This window comes from Poecilia reticulata, chromosome 21, assembly GCF_904066995.2.
Source record: "Poecilia reticulata chromosome 21, P_reticulata-male-v2, whole genome shotgun sequence".
Lineage (NCBI taxonomy): Eukaryota > Metazoa > Chordata > Actinopteri > Cyprinodontiformes > Poeciliidae > Poecilia > Poecilia reticulata.
In genome coordinates this window covers 25,641,903-25,660,029 of record NC_088850.1, presented here as the reverse complement: position 1 = coordinate 25,660,029, position 18,127 = coordinate 25,641,903, and the positions used below count along the sequence as shown (strand labels likewise).

General features: G+C 37.9%; 1 long non-coding RNA gene across 1 annotated transcript; it reads left to right on the top strand.

Annotated features, from left to right (window-relative positions):
- The first annotated feature begins 3,448 nt into the window (after positions 1-3,448).
- Positions 3,449-5,969, top strand: LOC103458055 (uncharacterized). Its single transcript, XR_532526.3, has 6 exons — positions 3,449-3,580; positions 4,681-4,757; positions 4,854-4,937; positions 5,081-5,166; positions 5,272-5,319; positions 5,649-5,969. It is a non-coding gene; the product is annotated as an uncharacterized LOC103458055 (long non-coding RNA).
- The last annotated feature ends 12,158 nt before the right edge of the window (positions 5,970-18,127 follow it).

The following is an 18,127-nucleotide window of genomic DNA, read 5'->3' as shown; positions in this document are numbered from 1 at the left end:
GCCTTTGCTCCTGCACAGTCTCTTTCTACTTGGGACCCTACTGTAACCAGCTGATCCATGGTGGTGACAGTTCCTTGGAGGCAACCAGCCAGTTTAGGATTACAGTTATTTAGGATCCTTCTCACCAGCTCGGCTTCTGAGATATCAGGTTTCCACCTCAAGCACAACGCTCGGTAGTCGAAGGCGAAGTCTCTCAGGCACTGCTCAGGCAACTGCACCATCTCTCGAAGTTTTTCTTCCACCTCTGAGAGGTAATCTGGGGGGAGAAATGCAGCATAGAAGGCTTCCTTAAAATCCTTCCAGTTCTGGATTTGATTCTTGGCTACACACCACCAGCTGTGAGCGGGTCCTTTTAAGACACCGGTCAAAGCCCCAATTAATTCAGGGTCAGAGAGTGGTCTCACAGACAGGAATGTTTCACACTGGTCAATAAAGTTCAACACATCTGCTACCTCTCGTGCCTCTCCAAATGTGGGAAAGTCCATGTGGATGGGAGGTTTGGCATAAACTACAGCCGTTCTACCAGAAGAGAGAGGTACAGCCATGAGAAGGGTAGATACTCCCCTACTAGTAGGCGGCATAGCTGGCAGCTCTTCGGAAAGCCCAGGTGCTGGTCGATCTTGGTCACCAGAGCATGTACTTTGATGATCTTCCCTCTGCCTATATGAAGCCAGTTGTGTTGAATGGATGGTTGGTGGCCTCTGACCAGTTGAAGTATACACTACTGGGATCTGCACTGTAGAAGGTGCCATCTTAGGTGTCCTTTGAACAGCAGACAAGTCCAAATCACGTTCAGCCCTGATTAGGGGTCGGGTATTAGTAGATCGATAGGCGCGCTTCAATCTCTCTACCTCTACTCTCCACCTATCATCACGTCGATGTAAACACTGAACTAACTTTTCCTCAAACTCTCCTAGGGTTGTAATCATACGCTGTTCTAATGCCTCAACACTTCGGTCTATATAGGTTCTTATATTTTGTTCTCGATTTAAGGCGCTGGTCACTGAGTCCTGATAGTTCTCCTCTAAAGTGCTAACCTTCTCAACCACTGCTGTTACTTCATCTTTGAATCTAGAGAGATCCGCAGGAGTAAAACCTGGTATCTCTTCTTCCTCTTCTGAATCACAACAAAAATAAATCGTTCATCAATAATAATAATCCATCGAAAAGTCCATAATCAGGCGATCAAAAAAAGTACAATTCTTGTTGCGCAAAAAAAAACAACGTTGGGGCCCAAAAATATTTATCAGTCTTTGTGCACACAAAAAAGCCTAAAAAAAAATGGAAGGGTCTCACCGGGTCGGCGTTTGTGTACCCGGGCGGTTCCCTTTGTCAGGCCTGGATCGCGAGCGCATCGGGACCGGTCATCATTCCGTGTGGCTTTATCTTGCCTCCAGAAGAATTTTGACTCCTTTGTTAGTTGATCTGGCAACGCTTTTAATCCAAAAACTCGGGTATCTCCGGGCTCCTCTTTTAAGCTCCCCGGTCCGTCGCTCGGCGTCCTCTTCCCAGCCTGCTGTCACACCCCTTTTTGTTTCTCTCAACCGAGTGTCCCTTGTTCCTTTTATCAGTTCCGGTAAAAGTTGTGACCCAGATACATTTTTACTTCGTGGACTTTTTCAAATAAAATACATACATACAAGACATCCTTGCGTACATACAAATGCAACAAAAATTCTGTGCATTTCATTACCCTATTTTTATTCTCGGAGGTATAAATTTTTTTTTTTTTTTTTTTTAGGATACTTTATTTCATTGTGATGTCACAAAGTATAAAACAGGCATTAATGCTGAAAATGTTCTAACGTTACAAAGTCACACAAATGGAACAAATTTAGTGTGACATTCACCATCCAGCACTGAACACACTTAGCTCAACTTAGGGATGTAACCTTAACACTTAAGTGTGTATATCAACGTACAATTTACAGGGTAAATCTGATGATATATTGTCAACATTGCATGTCTGTCAAGCTCAACCAAGATTGTGTGGTGGAATGCACCTCACAATCACACACAGCTGTACACATTTCCAGGAGAAGTGTTTCTGCCAAAATGAAAACACTGAGCTTTACATAAAGCATCAGTTGTGTCATCATGACAAAGTTCCAATCATTTGCACATGTAAAATTTTGGTCATTATAGTATCACAGACTTAGTATTCATAGCATACTAAGTTGTTGTTGACTCTTCTGAAATTGTCTCCTAATCTGGACTTTGTGATTAAACATTCTGAGTATTTAATCACAAATACTGGCTCAAAAAAGCCTGTATTCCAACTCCTTCAAATGAGGATGTAAATACATGTTGGTGTTGCAGTGCAATGGGCCAAACAGTTTAACCCATTTTGAGACGTCTGTAGGTATTGTTCAGTTAAAGAAGTATGCCATAAAGAAGTATGTCTGGAGAAAAAATATTAAAACAATAATCTATCTTATCCATTAAAATATATATTACATGTGTTAGGAGCACTGAAAAACTTAGTTTTGGTTGAATTGATGATACAAAAGAAGAATATGCATGAATACATACAATAGACTTGTTAAATGTGATCTTACTTTGACATTCCTCCCATTTGAAGATTTATTTATCTTGTGATGGGAGGAATTGCACAACTTAATCAAAAATAATAATAAAAAAACATGTTCCAGAGTGGTTCATTGTACATAAAGTATTTTTGTGAATAATATTCAAACTAATGTTAATGTTCATTGACTGCTTTAAAGACCCAGTCATGCTATATTGGACCCAGAGTCATGCTATATTGGAGTGGTAGTGACATCATTCCACATCACAATACAGGACTTAAGAAACTACAGATAATCATCTGTAGTTTCAGTTGCTTAACTCTCAAGTTTAAATTGAAGAACAAAATGGTTGAAAGTATGTGATACCTTCTGATAGAGTATAAACATTTGTATTCTTTTTTTAAAGTTTTGTTAGTTAAGCACTAAATATAACTCATGGATGATGAATCATATTCTGTATAAACTATAAAGGAGACAGCTCAAAGTAGAATTGAGTAAATAAACATCTACATATTTAAAAACATTTTAGCAATTAATTATAATAAAAATAAAATATACTGTCACGTAACTTTTGAACAAAATAACTTTTTAGAATGTATTTTTTTTCTGTCAACTTTCATTTAACACTCCAGTTTGGTTGATGGCAGTAATGCGCTTTCATAGTCGGTCAAGCAGCTGCCATTAAACTCCAGAGGAAGATTTGCACCTGTAGTGGTTATAAAACTATTTTAGATAACTAAAAGGGAAAACAAGATCTAGTGATCTGCGATCGATTATTTTGATCTTTCAAGTTCAGAGCTACAGGCCGATACAGTTTAATTAAGTTTAAAATGTATTTTCCTTAATGTTACTTTTCTGGTTATGTTTGTTTATAATCCTTGAAAAGTTCGACATTTTCAGATTTTAAGTTTTAAGAGTTTGTTAATCGTTTGAGTCTCGATTGGTTTTGTCTGATCGGATGTAGGGGAACGCGACGCTTCTGCTCCTCCATTACAACACTGGAAATGAAAGCAGTAACATCGTGTCCGTGTTTTCATTATTCCCCTTTACAGGTAAAGCAACTTACATATAAGATGTGACTTTAAAGCTTTAGTTCACAAACATACTAAAGTATGTTTGTGAATGAACAGGGAGCGTTGTGGTGGCTGTAATAATTCTAGTTTTTTTGAAAGAGCTACTAAACTCACCTTAGCTTCCTGGCTAGTAGAGTTATGTGTGTGCTAGCTGTGTTCTGTGTGTTGTAACAGTCATAATTGTGTAGTATCTCTTTAAGACATTCTAGTATCTCAGATGACGTCATGTATGCGTCGCTGTTTCTTTTTTAGAGAACGTCTGAGAAACCTGCTACAGTTGGATACTGTAACAGTCGTTACAAATTGTTACAATACCTGGACTGAGACGGACATATAACTCTCTTACGTTGGTGACGTTACGGGTTGCTTTGAACTCTGCTTATTTCATGTGTGAATGTGTAGCAGCCGTTCGACCGGGCTTGTAAGGTTGGTGAAGAGCGTTTTATTAAAGGACAACACTGTGGAATTCTCAGTACCAGTGTAGTTGTGAGTTTCTAACCGTCCAGTTGAGTCTACCGCCTCCTCTCCTCCCTTAAACACAACCTGAAGCGTTACAGTGTGCTAGGTTTCTTTTACTGTGCCAGCATATGTGACAGTGTAATGTCTGAAACTGTTTTGAAACATTACAACACTGGAAAGGAGAGCAGTAACTTCGTGTCCGTGTTTTCATTATTCCCCTTTACAGGGGCGTAACACACCCACGCTAACGGGTGCTACTGCTAAACCCAACATGAACAAAAATGCCGGTGCGTTGTGTGAAATGGTGGAAAAAGTCCTATTTTACGGAGTTACCTCTTCAGTATTGTTTTGATATTAAGCAATGTTCCGGCGGAAAACAACAGATGACACCGCGGCGGTCCAACAAGGCCGAACTCACGATAAGAAAGCTTTCATGAATAGCGAGCACGTGCAGCGAGGCGAGTTGCTTTGTTTGTTTCTTACAGAAAGCGGTCTGTCGTTTTCATAATGTCAAAACAAGTTTGGGTGAGATTTCATATTGTATTTTTTATTACATGTGATGTTCTGAACTCTTATAAATACTCGCATCTTCTTTCATTTCTTTCAAATCTGAAAAATAGCCAAGCCTTAACAGCCAGGCCTCAGACCACGGTGCCAAGGAGCTCTTACGGAGTCCACCAGGACAAAGAGAAATTCAGTAAATTATGATTTCACATTTAGTCAATAGTGAACACTCGCATATTTGTAAGGAAAACTGATTTCCGGTTATTTTATTTATTTTGTTATACCGCAGTACAGCAAGGCAGAGTGTGGTAAGCAGTAGAGATTGACAACATGGCGGACGGAGGACGGATATAAGGACGGAGCCATGTAGCCGGTGTGTATTATGTACAGTCACTGCGTTGATTCCCGATTGTACAATGGCTGGTTGAGAATAATTTTAACTTATTTACTTGTGTATTTTTGAGATAGCGATATATTTGCTACAATATTTTTTTAATTTTACATTTATTTCCACAGACTCCACAGAATGAGTCACATTTGTGTCAATCGGACTCTTCAGGAACGTTCTGATGTCCGTGATGAGGACTGAGATGCAACTGTGTGTGAGTATCTACTATTTTAGAATGTTGATATTTTATGCTTCAATATTGTTTATGTACATAATGTAATTATGCTATGTATTGACAATGCACAAAAATGTTTTCCAGCTGCATCCAGCTTGAGCTACATTCAGATGTAGCTAAAGAAAGAAGCAGGTAAGATTTATTACTAATCTAGAGATGTCACAATTCCTTGAATGATTAAAGTACTGTGATTTATTAAAATCCATCAAGGCAAATTATCTGTCTCAAAGTTTGTTGAATTATGTGTTACTATTTATTACCAACTGCTTTTAATTCTTTTTTTCTTCCAATTGTTTCCAAGTGTTTTCCCTTTTTCATTAAAGTTTTTATTTTTTGTAAAAATTTATTAATATAATGCTTTTTTGTTTTGTTTGTTTTTTTAGTTTTAATGTCTTATGTGAGCATACTAAGCTGGAAGTTGCCAAAAATTTTCATAATGATTGTCTGTTCTGTATTAACAGCTGATGTAGGAAGGCAGAGAGTACTGGCAGCAGAGGAAGTGGCATTCTGGGAGGATGGCAGCTATGAGGGGGTGTCAGGATTTAATGTGGTGAGGTTGAGACCCCAAGTTCCCCCAACCAGGAGCTCAGTGACGACGGGCCTACACTACAGGAGAGATGTCGGGCCTGTCCTGAATGCAGCATAATGTTTGATCATGTTTGGACAAAAAAACACTGCCAGATAGTCCAGAAATGGACAAGCATTTATGTCTTATTTTGTGTGCAAACAGTAAAAAAAAATAAAATGAAATAAAGAAAAAAAAAACTTATTTGTCTCTTTTATGTTCCTCATATATGAACATGTTGCATATAAGCAATATCAAATTAATATATTTTAATACAGCATTTATTTTTTATATAGATTTTTTAAAATACAGCATTAAAGTATTAATGATTGGGGCAGGGTTTATTTATAAACTGGCTCTTTTAAATACCAGATCTCTCTGTGCTAAAGCTAATGATTAATTAATGATTTCATCACTGAGCATAATATTGATGTTTTATTTCTGACAGAAAAATGGCTGAATGACAATAATGAAGCAATCGTTCCTACCAAGCGCTTCCTACCTACAACTTTTTAAGTGAGAATAGAAAACACAAAAAAGGCGGAGGCGTGGCTTCAATATTTAAGAACACCATGAACTGTAGTAAAATCTCATTGGGTAATTTTATGTCTTTTGAATATCTTGGAATTGAGGTAAAAGGTCACAAACGAACTTTGACACTAACTTTATACAAAACCCCAACATGTGGAAAATTTCTTTGCGGACTTCATTGAGCTTCTATCTCTCATATGTATTGATTACAATTGTTTGATAATTGTCAGTGATTTCAACATTCATGTTAACAGCATCCCAGGACCGAGGGGCTAAAAAGCTCTGTAATATATTAGAGAGTTTCGGTCTAACACAACATGTCAAACAAGCAACACACACTCAGGGACACACACTGGACCTGGTTATCAGTAAGGGTGTGAATATTTCCAATGTCTTTGTAACTAATATTGCCCTGCCAGATCATTTTGCTGTTATCTTTGACAGTTCTTTATCTGTTAACCCACTTGAACAAACAGCTACTATCACAAAACGTACTTTCACAGAAAACACAGCAGAAACATTTAATCAAATCTACTCTTCTTCCTCACTCTTAAGTTATAGTGACGTAGATAAGTTGATGGATGATTTTCAGTGCAAACTTTCAGATATCATTGATTACATTGCCCCCACTAAAGTAAAGGTTGTGACAGGTAGGAAGAAATCTCCATGGAGAAATGCACAAATAGTTCAATCTGCAAAACAACTCTGCCGAACGGAAATGGCGTAAAACTCAACTGCACGTTTATTATGACATCTACAAAGAAAGACTAAGTAACTATCACACAGCACTAAAACATGCCAGAGACGCTTTCTTTGCAGATGTCATAAACAAAAACACTAACAACGCTCGAGCTTTATTTGCTACTGTTGACAGGCTCACAAATCCTCAGATGACGTTGCCACCTGAACTTCAATCTAACAGCCTACAACAGAGAAAATTCAAAAGATCAGAGGATTAATCTGCTCATCCACTCTAAAGACAGTACCAATGCTGGGCCCAAACAAAACAAATGCAGGAAAAATGACCCAATTTCAACTACTTAATTATAAAACCCTAGAAGAAATTATAAGTCAATTAAGCTCTGGTTCCTGCTGTCTGGATGTCCTACCCACACATTTCTTTAAGAAAGTCCTGCCTGTCATTGCTAATGATCTGAACCAAATAGTAACTCATCGCTCTCTTCAGGTGTTTTCCACCAGGCTTTGAAAACAGCAGTTATCAAACCACTGATAAAAAAGAACAATCTGGACAAATCACTACTGCAGAATTACAGGCCGCTCTCCAACCTCCCATTCATCAGCAAAAGTATTAAAAAATAAGTTTTTAAACAATTAAATAACTTCCTAACAATAATGAATCGCTTTGACTCCTTCCAGTCTGGTTTTCGTGCTTACCACAGCACGGAGACGGCCTAGTCAAAGTGTTCAATGACATCCATATAAACACAGACTGGGAGAACCACAGTGCTGGTTCTGTTGGACCTCAGTGCAGCTTTCGACACTGTTGACCACGACATTTTACTGAACCGACTAGAGAGTTGGGTCGGACTCTCCGGTCCAGTGCTCCATTGGTTTGAATCTTACATAAAGAACAGGGATTTCTTTGTATCAATCAGAAACTTCTCATTAGAGAGGTCAAAGTTCACATGTGGGGTACCCCAAGGTTCAATCCTAGGACCCCTTCTTTTCAATATTTATATGCTCCCACTGGCTCAGGTTATAACAGGAAATAGGATTAACTACCACAATTATGTGGATGATACACAGCTCTACATCACAATGTCACCAGGTGACTGAACCCATCCAATCACAGATAAATGTGTGGAGGTGCCAAAACTTTCTCCAGCTGAACAAAAACAAAACTGAAGTTATTATCTTTGGACCTAAAGAGGAGCGAACTAGAATCAATGCACAGCTTCAGTTATTACAACTGAAAACCAGCGATCAGCCCGAAACCTGGGAGTAATGATGGACTCTGACCTGAACCTTCAGAGCCACATTAAGACAGTCACAAAGTCGGCCTTCTATCACCTGAAGAACATCTCCAGGATTAGAGGACTTAAGTCTAAGTTAGATCTAGAGAAACTCATCCATGCGTTTATCTTTAGCCGCATTGATTACTGCAACAGCGTCTTCACAGGTCTGACTAACAAATCAATCAAACAGCTGCAGCTGATCCAAATGTCAAAACAAATCTTTCTCTCATTTTCCCACACTGGCCATGCAGAAGCCCACCCGAAATGTGAAGAAATATTGCAAATCACTGGAAGACTTGCACAGAGAATTATGCCGTCAGTTCACTGATTTTCAAAAAATTGACAACTCACTTCAACTGGTGTCCTGTCCCCTGTTACAAGACCCTGAAACAGCACCTCATGAGCTCCAATTGGAGCTGATCGATCTTCAGTCTGACTCCATCTCAAAAGAAAATTTCAAGTCTCTTAAACTGAATGACTTTTATGCTTCTATTAATGAAGCCACGTTTCCAAACCTCTGGAGGATTGCCCAGAAGATGCTGGCATGGTTTGGTTCGACCTATGTCTGTGAACAGACTTTCAGTGTCATGAACATCAACAAAGCCCGTCACAGATCCCAGTTAACTGACCAATACCTCAGATCTATTATGAGAATTGCCACAACAAAAATAACCCCAGACTTTGATGCGCTGGCAAAAAAGGAGAACAACAACATTGTTCCCACTGAAATGTGTGTTTCTCTACCGTGTTATAAAAAAAAGCTACTTGCGCATTTATGTAAAGCAGCAGTACAGTAGCTTAATTAACATGCTGCACATCGCTCTCAATTCATAGACTCTTTTCTTGCTGGGCAATCATATGTTTTTATTGTTGAAAGTGATTCGATTGATCTTTTTCCACTAAATGTTGATTTAATTAAATGTGCATATTTATTTGTGTCTGTTTTTTGTAAATTTTAACCCCCAGGTTTGATAAATTACATTGCGTGCCCAAATCGTCCTGGTCCGGCCCCTCTGTCAAATTTTAGAACCTATTCTGGCCCGCAAGTCAAAAAGTTTGCCCACCCCTGGTTTAGCACCACAATACCTTAAAGATCTGTTATTGCTGGACCAACCGTCTAGACCCCTCAGATCTTTTGGTTCTCGTCTGCTCCTCATCCCCAGAACCAGAACCAAACGAGGAGAAGTAGCATTCAGCTTCTACGTACCACAAATTTGGAACAAACTTCCAGAAAACTGTAAAACAGCTGAAACACTGGCTGCTGTTGGGAATGGAAATCCCGATCGATGAATCATAATTTGTATTGACACACGGAGCATAAAATCAGCCAAGAAAAGCATTCAGATTTTACTTATTTTATTCACTTTCAGCACTGAAAGAAGACGCTTTAACCATTACATTCGAGAAGAGTTTCTAAAAAAAGTCTGTGCAGCGTCTGAGGAAAAGGAGGTGGTTAGCTGAATATATGGACTGAAGACACTCCCTGAAATCACACCATGTCTCTGTGGCCTGAGAAAATGTTTCTTTTTCGTGAGAAATGGACCTTGGTGTCTAACAGAATCAAACATGTAACTCTTTACTATGGGCCTTTTGTCTAACAGCGTTTCTTTACCAAGCTCTTTCTCGACCTTGGTAAAGCGTCTCAACAGTGCCTTTAAATCTCAACTTAAAACCCACTTGTTTAGAGTTGCTTATGGCTAAATTAGGTTTAGAGTGCGGGTTTTGATGTCTTTGATGTTTTTAATGTTTTTATCTTTACTTTTCATCTAGTTAACTTCTTTTTATTTCTCTTTTACACTGTCTATGTAACGCCACCCCCCTCTCGCCCCCCCGAAAAACGTCCCAGTTAAACGAATCTAGGGGCTAGGGGTGTGAGAATCCTTGTTAAATGACATCTTAACTAAAACTCTGAGGTATGTGAATCCTTGTTAAATGGCATTTTAACAAACTCTGAGGTGTGAGAATCCTTGTTAAATGGCGTTTTAACTAAAACGCTGATGTGTGAGAATCCTTGTTAAATGGCATTTTAACTAAAACTCTGAGGTGTGAGAATCCTTGTTAAAGGGTGTAAAGAAAATGGATGGATGGATAAATAAAAAATTCTCTTTGTCTTTGTAACTGTTTATTCAATGTCACATGCTGTTTTTATTTTAATTATGTAAAGCACTTTGAAATGCCTTGCTGCTGAAATGTGCTTTACAAATAAAATGTGATTGATTGATTGATTATAAAGACATAAGTGCTATCCAATGGGCACCCATCAACCAACCAATCACATGTCAATGATGAACTGTGATGTCATTGTTTTTCATCCAATGACTGAGAATCCATGTGGGTCTCCTGAAGCGCCTTTGCATATGCTAGGCTATTTGTATGCTAAGTAGAGTCGTTAACACCTCCCGCCCGCTCCCCCGCACCTCCACTCTCCCCTTGTGGGATTCCGCAATCGACAGATTTCAACTCCCGTGAGTCGTGAGACACTGAAAACGCAGACTGTCGATTTCTGTCGCTCATGAGCTGCGTTCGCGTCAGAATACAGGGTCAAAAATCCCCCTTTTCGTCTTGTGTTTGAACCATTCTGCTTATAGCCCAGTGCGGCTTTTCTTTGGATTTTTCTTCAACCACCAGGGGACTCTTTAGCAGGAAGTGAATCATTAGAAGTCAAAATTGTAAATCAAAGAAGAACGCGATAATTTTCATTTAGAAGAAGCACATGCTAGCAGCAGGCACGACAGAGAAATGTTTTCAAACTCATATGATGCAGCTTTTAAGTTGAAGGCTATCGATCTGGTAATACAGGAGGGAAATAGAGCCGTTGCACGTAAGCTCGGCGTGAACGAATCCATGATTCGGCTTTGGAGACGGAGTGCTGCATCCCTAATATATCCAGCAGATTTATTAGGGCACAGCCCTCTGCTGGGTGCTTATGGAAAACCGAGAGCAGCAGAGATACCAGCGGCTTATAGCCCGGTGTGGCTTATATATGTACGTTTCCAGTTTTTTGTTTTTGTTTTTTCAAAACAATTTGAAGGTGCAGCTTATAGTATGGTGCGCTATATAGTCCGGAAAATACGGTAATTGGTCTTAAAAGATTTTTTGAAAATATATTAATTATCAATATATTAATTATCAGCAAATAATGCCATCTTCGAGTGTAGTCGTAATTACATGATTACGACTAGCGGCGTAATCATGTAATTTTCTTACCACTAGATGGCAGTAGGCACAGCACATTTTACATTAAAACAAGAGAATTAGTGATGCATGAATGTTTCAGAGCACTGAAACAAGCAAGACTGTAACGACAGTGATAGAAAAGACAGTGAAGCTCAGCAGTAGTTGGAAAGAACGAGTCCATTTCCCACAACATATCTGTGTGAAGTGAGCTACTCAAGCCTGGCTACTATAAAAACTAAAACCAGAGAGACTGAGAGCTGTTGAGGAAGAGCTTTGTCTGCCTTCAATTTCTGCCAGGGAATCACCTGTGTTTTCATCCAAACATGCACAGGTTTCACATTAAGTGGGTAAAATATACAGATATTGACATTTTGTACATGCAACTCTATTGTAACAGTGAAATCTTTCCCAAATATTATTGCTTCTTTCAGAATAAGAATTATTTTCTGTATTCCGGCTAAAAGAATGCTTGTGGATTAGTTTGTAAACCACTTTGAAGTGTTTTACAATTCTTTAAATTTAAGACCACATTGTTGTGGCACTGTTCAGGTGTATTTTTGAAGTGGACATGTTAAGTGCAATTTGAAATAAGAAATGTAAAATGTGATAAAGAAATACATTTTTGTGTTTGATTCCTATTCAAGACACTTTGATAAGAATGACTATAGCCTCGTGACTACCAGTAGTTCATTTATGTCCTTTGTAGAGGACATTTCTAAACTAGAATAACTCCCACCCCCTGCATTCTACTGAGTTAATTCCTTTTGGTATCTACAGAGGACATTTAGAGCTTTTCAATGATGCCACATGTGAAGGGGTGGGGCTTTTGTACCTGGTAGTAATGCGACAAAATATGGAAAGTTCAAAGGGTATGAATAATTTTGCAAGCCATTGTAACTGTAACTAATCTATTTTTCAAGTTAATGCATCGTTTTTTTTTCCAGTTATGTAAAACTTTATAGAGAACCATTTAATCAAAATTAAAGAAATTGTTCATTAAATAAATAAATGTTCTCATAAAATAATACAAAATTAACATTGTTTTTTATGTGCAGCTTTCTTTGTCAATCACAGTTTTATTTACTTGTTTTATAATGAATTTATTTCATGACATTTTATGTTCAGTTATGTTCTGCCTTCGTTCTAATAAGCTCCTACTCATTTCTAAGACTAACTTCCACCTCCTCTGCTGAGGCTTTCAGTAGAAGTAAAATTGCTAGACACTTTAAGACTAGAACTTCAATTCAAACATGACAGTTCAAATGTTTCCCTTATAGTCTATAGAGTTCTCCCTCAATATATTCTTATTACAGAAACACGTTTCCAGGGGGTCGCTATGCACAAAGCTCCAAAGTCTCCTGGACATCAGTTCAGCATGCAGGTGATTGCATTCCACATTAGAGACTGAGGCCTGGGTTCACTAGTAAGCGACTCAGAAAACTCCCTTCACTCACACACCTTTCCCTATCTGCAGTGTCAGGGGGAGCTGCATCTGGCATCAACAGCTCTGAAAGAAGAGGGCTTACCTCATGCTGTTCTGCAGTATAATCTCACCCCGCTGAGATTCATTTAGCTGCAGCTGTGACCTATTGCCGACCCTGCTCTCACTACACCTACTCTCACAGCACTCGGTATGTTCGGATGTCCCAATGTCTCTGATGACTCAAGAATGATGGATTATTTTGCTGCCAAAAACTCTTCAGGTTCCACATGAGATGAAGTATTTCTGCTTTCAGTGTGTGGGTGGAGAGGGAGAAGATGGAAAGGGAGAGAAATGAAGTTTGGGAAGCAAATTATTCACTGAAAATAGTGAAATATGTACATTATTAATCTGAATGATACCAGGAATAATTAAGCAGAAACCTGTGTGTATGTTTTCTATGGAGTTATAACAGTTAGGAGAACAAATTAGCTTTATTTTGTTGTAACAAATTAGAACAGAGCACCATGAACTCATACACAATGGGTGTATTTAGCATTCACAGAAGACTTGGTAAGTTTCCACTGGCCAATCACACTCTAACCAATTAATGTGTTGTTCTTTTCTGCCCCCAGTGGTGAGCATCTCAGTGAGGAACTGAGATGTTGTGGGCGGGTCATGAGTGCCCAGCAGTTGTGTTCAACTCCTAGCTGATGTCGGCAGCGGACACTCCAGCAATGGAGAACCTCAACGTTGGGTTTAACAAAATAAACCCAACTTTTGGTCTTACAGAAATTCATTGCTGACCCAAACATAATGATAAAGCCTCTGATCAGTTGATCATTTCACTTTACACAAATATAATTACGTTATGGCACTTTTTTTTCCTAAATGTGCAATCTTTGGATTGGAGTTAGCCACGCCTGAAATTTATTTTAAAAAAATCCAAATGAAAAATAAAATTCACATCACAATTTTATGGAGTTCTGGTGTTTTACATTCTGATCATTCACCATTTCTCTCTTCATTCCTGTCAGCACTTCAAAGTGATGCTAGCTTTAGCTGCTAATTATTCCACTACAAAACTTAGCATAGACATAACTTCCTGAAGGACTGGTGTGGATATGTCCCCACCAACTTTGGCCTGACAGGGACAGTCCCCACCAATATTTCCTGCTCCTTTCTTTTTCTGTATGTGCCTTCATCCATGTGCAGACGGTAACTCCCCTAATAAAAAAAGAAAGTGTATTTTAGTATATTTCAAACATACTTAATTTGTGAAAGTATATTTTAAGTAAACTAAGTATTAGGTGTACTACCTATAAATATATATGAAGTATACTAAAGGCATGCTGGTACCAATTTTGACATTATAAATTTAAAACATACTTAAATCTAATTATACCAAAATACACTTTTAAGAAATATATTAATTAAAAGTATATTTTAAGTGAACAAAATATGTATTTGTCGAAGTGTAAATACACACTTGCTCAAGTGTCTATTTAAGATTTTCAAGATATCTGTAAAAGATATTGTGTACAGTCATGGTCAAAGTTTTGAGAATGATTGAGAATGATTCAAATGTTAATTTTTACAAAGTCTACTGCTTTAGTTTTTATAATGGCAATTTGCATATACTCCAGATTGTTATAGAGTGATCAGCTTAACAACAATTAATTGTAAAGTCAATATTTGCCTAGAAAATGAACTTCATCCCCCAAAACACATTTCAACTTCATTGCAGCCCTGCCTTAAAGGACCAGCTAACATCATTTCAGTGATTGCTCTATTAATGCAGATCAATCTGTCATGATTAAGTAAGAATGACACCACTGGACACTTTAAAAAGAGGCTGATGCTTGGCATCATTGTTTCTCTTCTGGGAACCATGGTTATCTCTAAAGAAACACTTGCAGTCATCATAGCACTGCACAAAAATGGCCTAACAGGGAAGAGTATCGCAGCTAGAAAGATTGCACCTCAGTCAACAATCTATCGCATCATCAAGAACTTCAAGGAGAGAGGTTCTATTGTTGTCAAAAAGGCTCCAGGGCGCCCAAGAAAGACCAGCAAGCACCAGGACCGTCTCTTAAAAGTGTTTCAGCTGTGGGATCATGCTACCAGCAGTGCAGAGCTTGCTCAGGAATGGCAGCAGGCAGGTGTGAGTGCATCTGCACGCACTGTGAGGCGGAGACTCTTGGAGCAAGGCCTGGTCTCAAGGAGGGCAGCAAAGAAGCCACTTCTCTCCAGGAAAAACATCAGGGATAGACTGATATTCTGCAAAAGGTCCTGGGAGTGGACTGCTGAGGAGTGGGGTAAAGTCATTTTCTCTGATGAATCCCCTTTCCGATTGTTTGGGACATCTGGAAAACAGCTTGTTCGGAGAAGACGAGGTGAGCGCTACCACCAGTCTTGTCTCATGCCAGCTGTAAAGCATCCTGAAACCATTCATGTCTGGGGTTGCTTCTCAGCCAAGGGAGTCGGCTCTCTCACAGTCTGGCCTAAAAACACAGCCATGAATAAAGAATGGTAGCAGAATGTCCTCCGAGAGCAACTTCTCCCAACCGTCCAAGAGCAGTTTGGTGATGAACAATGCCTTTTCCAGCATGATGGAGCACCTTGCCATAAAGCAAAGGTGATAACTGGCTCAGGGAACAAAACATAGAGATTTTGGGTCCATGGCCTTTAAACTCCCCAGATCTTAATCCCATTGAAAACTTGTGGTCAATCATCAAGACGGGTGAACAAACAAAAACCTAGGAATTCTGACAAAATGCAAGCATTGATTGTGCAAGAATGGATTGCTATCAGTCAGGATTTGGTCCAGAAGTTGATTGAGAGCATGCCAGGGAGAATTGCAGAGGTCCTGAAGAAGAGGGGTCAACACTGCAAATATTGACTTGCTGCATTAACTCATTCTAACTGTCAATAAAAGCTTTTGTTACTCATAATATGATTGCAATTGTATTTCTGTATGTGGTGAAAGCATCTGCCATACACACATGAAAACCAGAGGGCAGCAGATCATGAGAAAATATTTGTGTCATTCTCAAACTTTTGGCCATGACTGTGTATTTTAAAATATATGCTCAGAATATAATTTTTAAAATTCACTTAATGCTTACTTTAAATTATTAATTTTAGTAAGTTTTAAATTACATCTCAGTGTATACTTTAGGCTAATAAAGTATAATAATAATAATAATAATAATAATAATAATAATAATAATAATCTTAAGAATCTTTTACTATTTTTGTTAAAATGGCGAAGAATAAAAAAATGATAATCCTTATAGTGAAATGTTGTTTAACAAAGTAAATAATGTGTTCATGCCTCAAAATATCAAACATTGACACTTTAGTGACAGAGGTGCTACAACAAAAACAATACTTGTCCTTAACAATAAATCTAGCAGGTATCTTCAGTTTTACATCTCTCCAAATATGATCTGTTGTTTTCAGTTTAACAAAAACACGGAAGCTGTCTTTAACCCAATCCATTTTCAGATGTCTGATGTAAGATCTATAAGTCATCAGCATTAGCTCCAGTTCATACTACAGACCAGATGGTGGCAGTATTGGACACTTTCTTTTAAAAAAAAACGCCATAAAAATAAGGAAAGCCTTGAAGCCAAAGAAGATAACAGACGCTGTTCAAATTCGTCATTTTTACTATCATAATATTGCCTTAAAAGCATAGAAGGTCTTTGATAACGGTTAGTAATTTTGGTAAATTCAAGCTGGTGATGTCCGAGTTAGATGACAACATCACTGCAAAGGAGCAAGATGGAAATGAAATGTGGGTCACAAAAGGAGAACAAAGGGATGAAGGCTGCTAACGTGTTGCTAGCTAGTGGTAAGTTTGCTTATTAATTTTCTTCATTCAATTACAAACAGTGCAGTAAAGATATAAACAAACTTACGTTGGTTTCAGAAATAATTATTGATGTGACTTGTATGATTATTACTATAACAATCATTCAGCTTCATGTTATAACTGCATGGAGGCTCTGTTTGTTGCGACTTAATATACTTTTCTTCATAAACTTAACCTGGTTTTAATTAAGCTCAGTATGCCAAAGAGACTTTGATATTGTGAGACTACTGTTATAACTTGTTCATCATTGTTTTTATCTTCAACATATTTTTGCAGTCCAAGCAAATGAAGATGAAAGAGGAAGCCAGAGAAATCAGTTGTTAGAAAACCTAGTCTTTCCTGTCTCAGAAGAGACTCTGACTCCACCAGATCCCCAACCAGTTCTGAGGATGAACCTCCACATCGTCTTCTTGGTGCAAGTATTTTCTTTTCTTTCTTTTTACTGAGCAGCAAGCTCATTTTCAACAGCAAAAACTGGTGCTTAATAGACATGATTTGATTTAAAAATAACTGGACAGAATTTTTCTCCTTGTTAATCTAACATTTCTCTTTCATACATTTTATTTGTTGTTGGCTTTCAGGGCCCTGTAATGGACTGGTGACCTGTCCAGGGTGAGTCCCGCCTGATGACTTCTAGAGATGGGCACCACCAGCCCCCTCGATACCTTGCAAGGATCAATGTGTTCAGATCATGGATGGAAAGATTTTAAGGTAGTTTGTCTCCTTTAAGTCCACACTTAAAATAGCTTCACAGTTAATGCCAACATCAGCTGATTCTGACATTGCTGACTACATTTTTCTACTTCTAACATAAACAAGCAAAGAAGACACTCAGAAATGTTTTTCCACCTCAGGCATCCGGTACCAATCATCATCAGTTTGGATTATGTCACATATATGGTGAGTCTACAACAGCTGAAAATTGTAAGTCTTACTTTTTTCTTTATGGAGAGCCATTTCAGCCAAAATTAAATAAATAAATAAATGGGTGAAATAAATAAAAAATGAGTAAAATAAATCAAAAAATGAAGAAAATTAGTGAAATAAATAAAAACTTTGTTAAATAATTTAGCTTTTTCATTAACCCAATTTTTCATTTAATTATTTTTCATATTATCAATTTCTCAATTTCCCTTTTTTCATTTATCTATTTTTCATTTACCCATTTTTCGTTAATCTATTTTTCATTTAAACATTTTTTAATTTAGCTTTTTCATTAACCCAATTTTTCATTTATTTTTCATATTATCAATTTCTCTTTTTCATTTATCTATTTTTCATTTATCCCTTTATCCATTTTCATTCATCTATTTTTCATTTAACCACTTTTAATTTCCCTATTTCATTAACCAATTTTTTTTTCATTTATTTATTTTTCAGATCAATTTCCC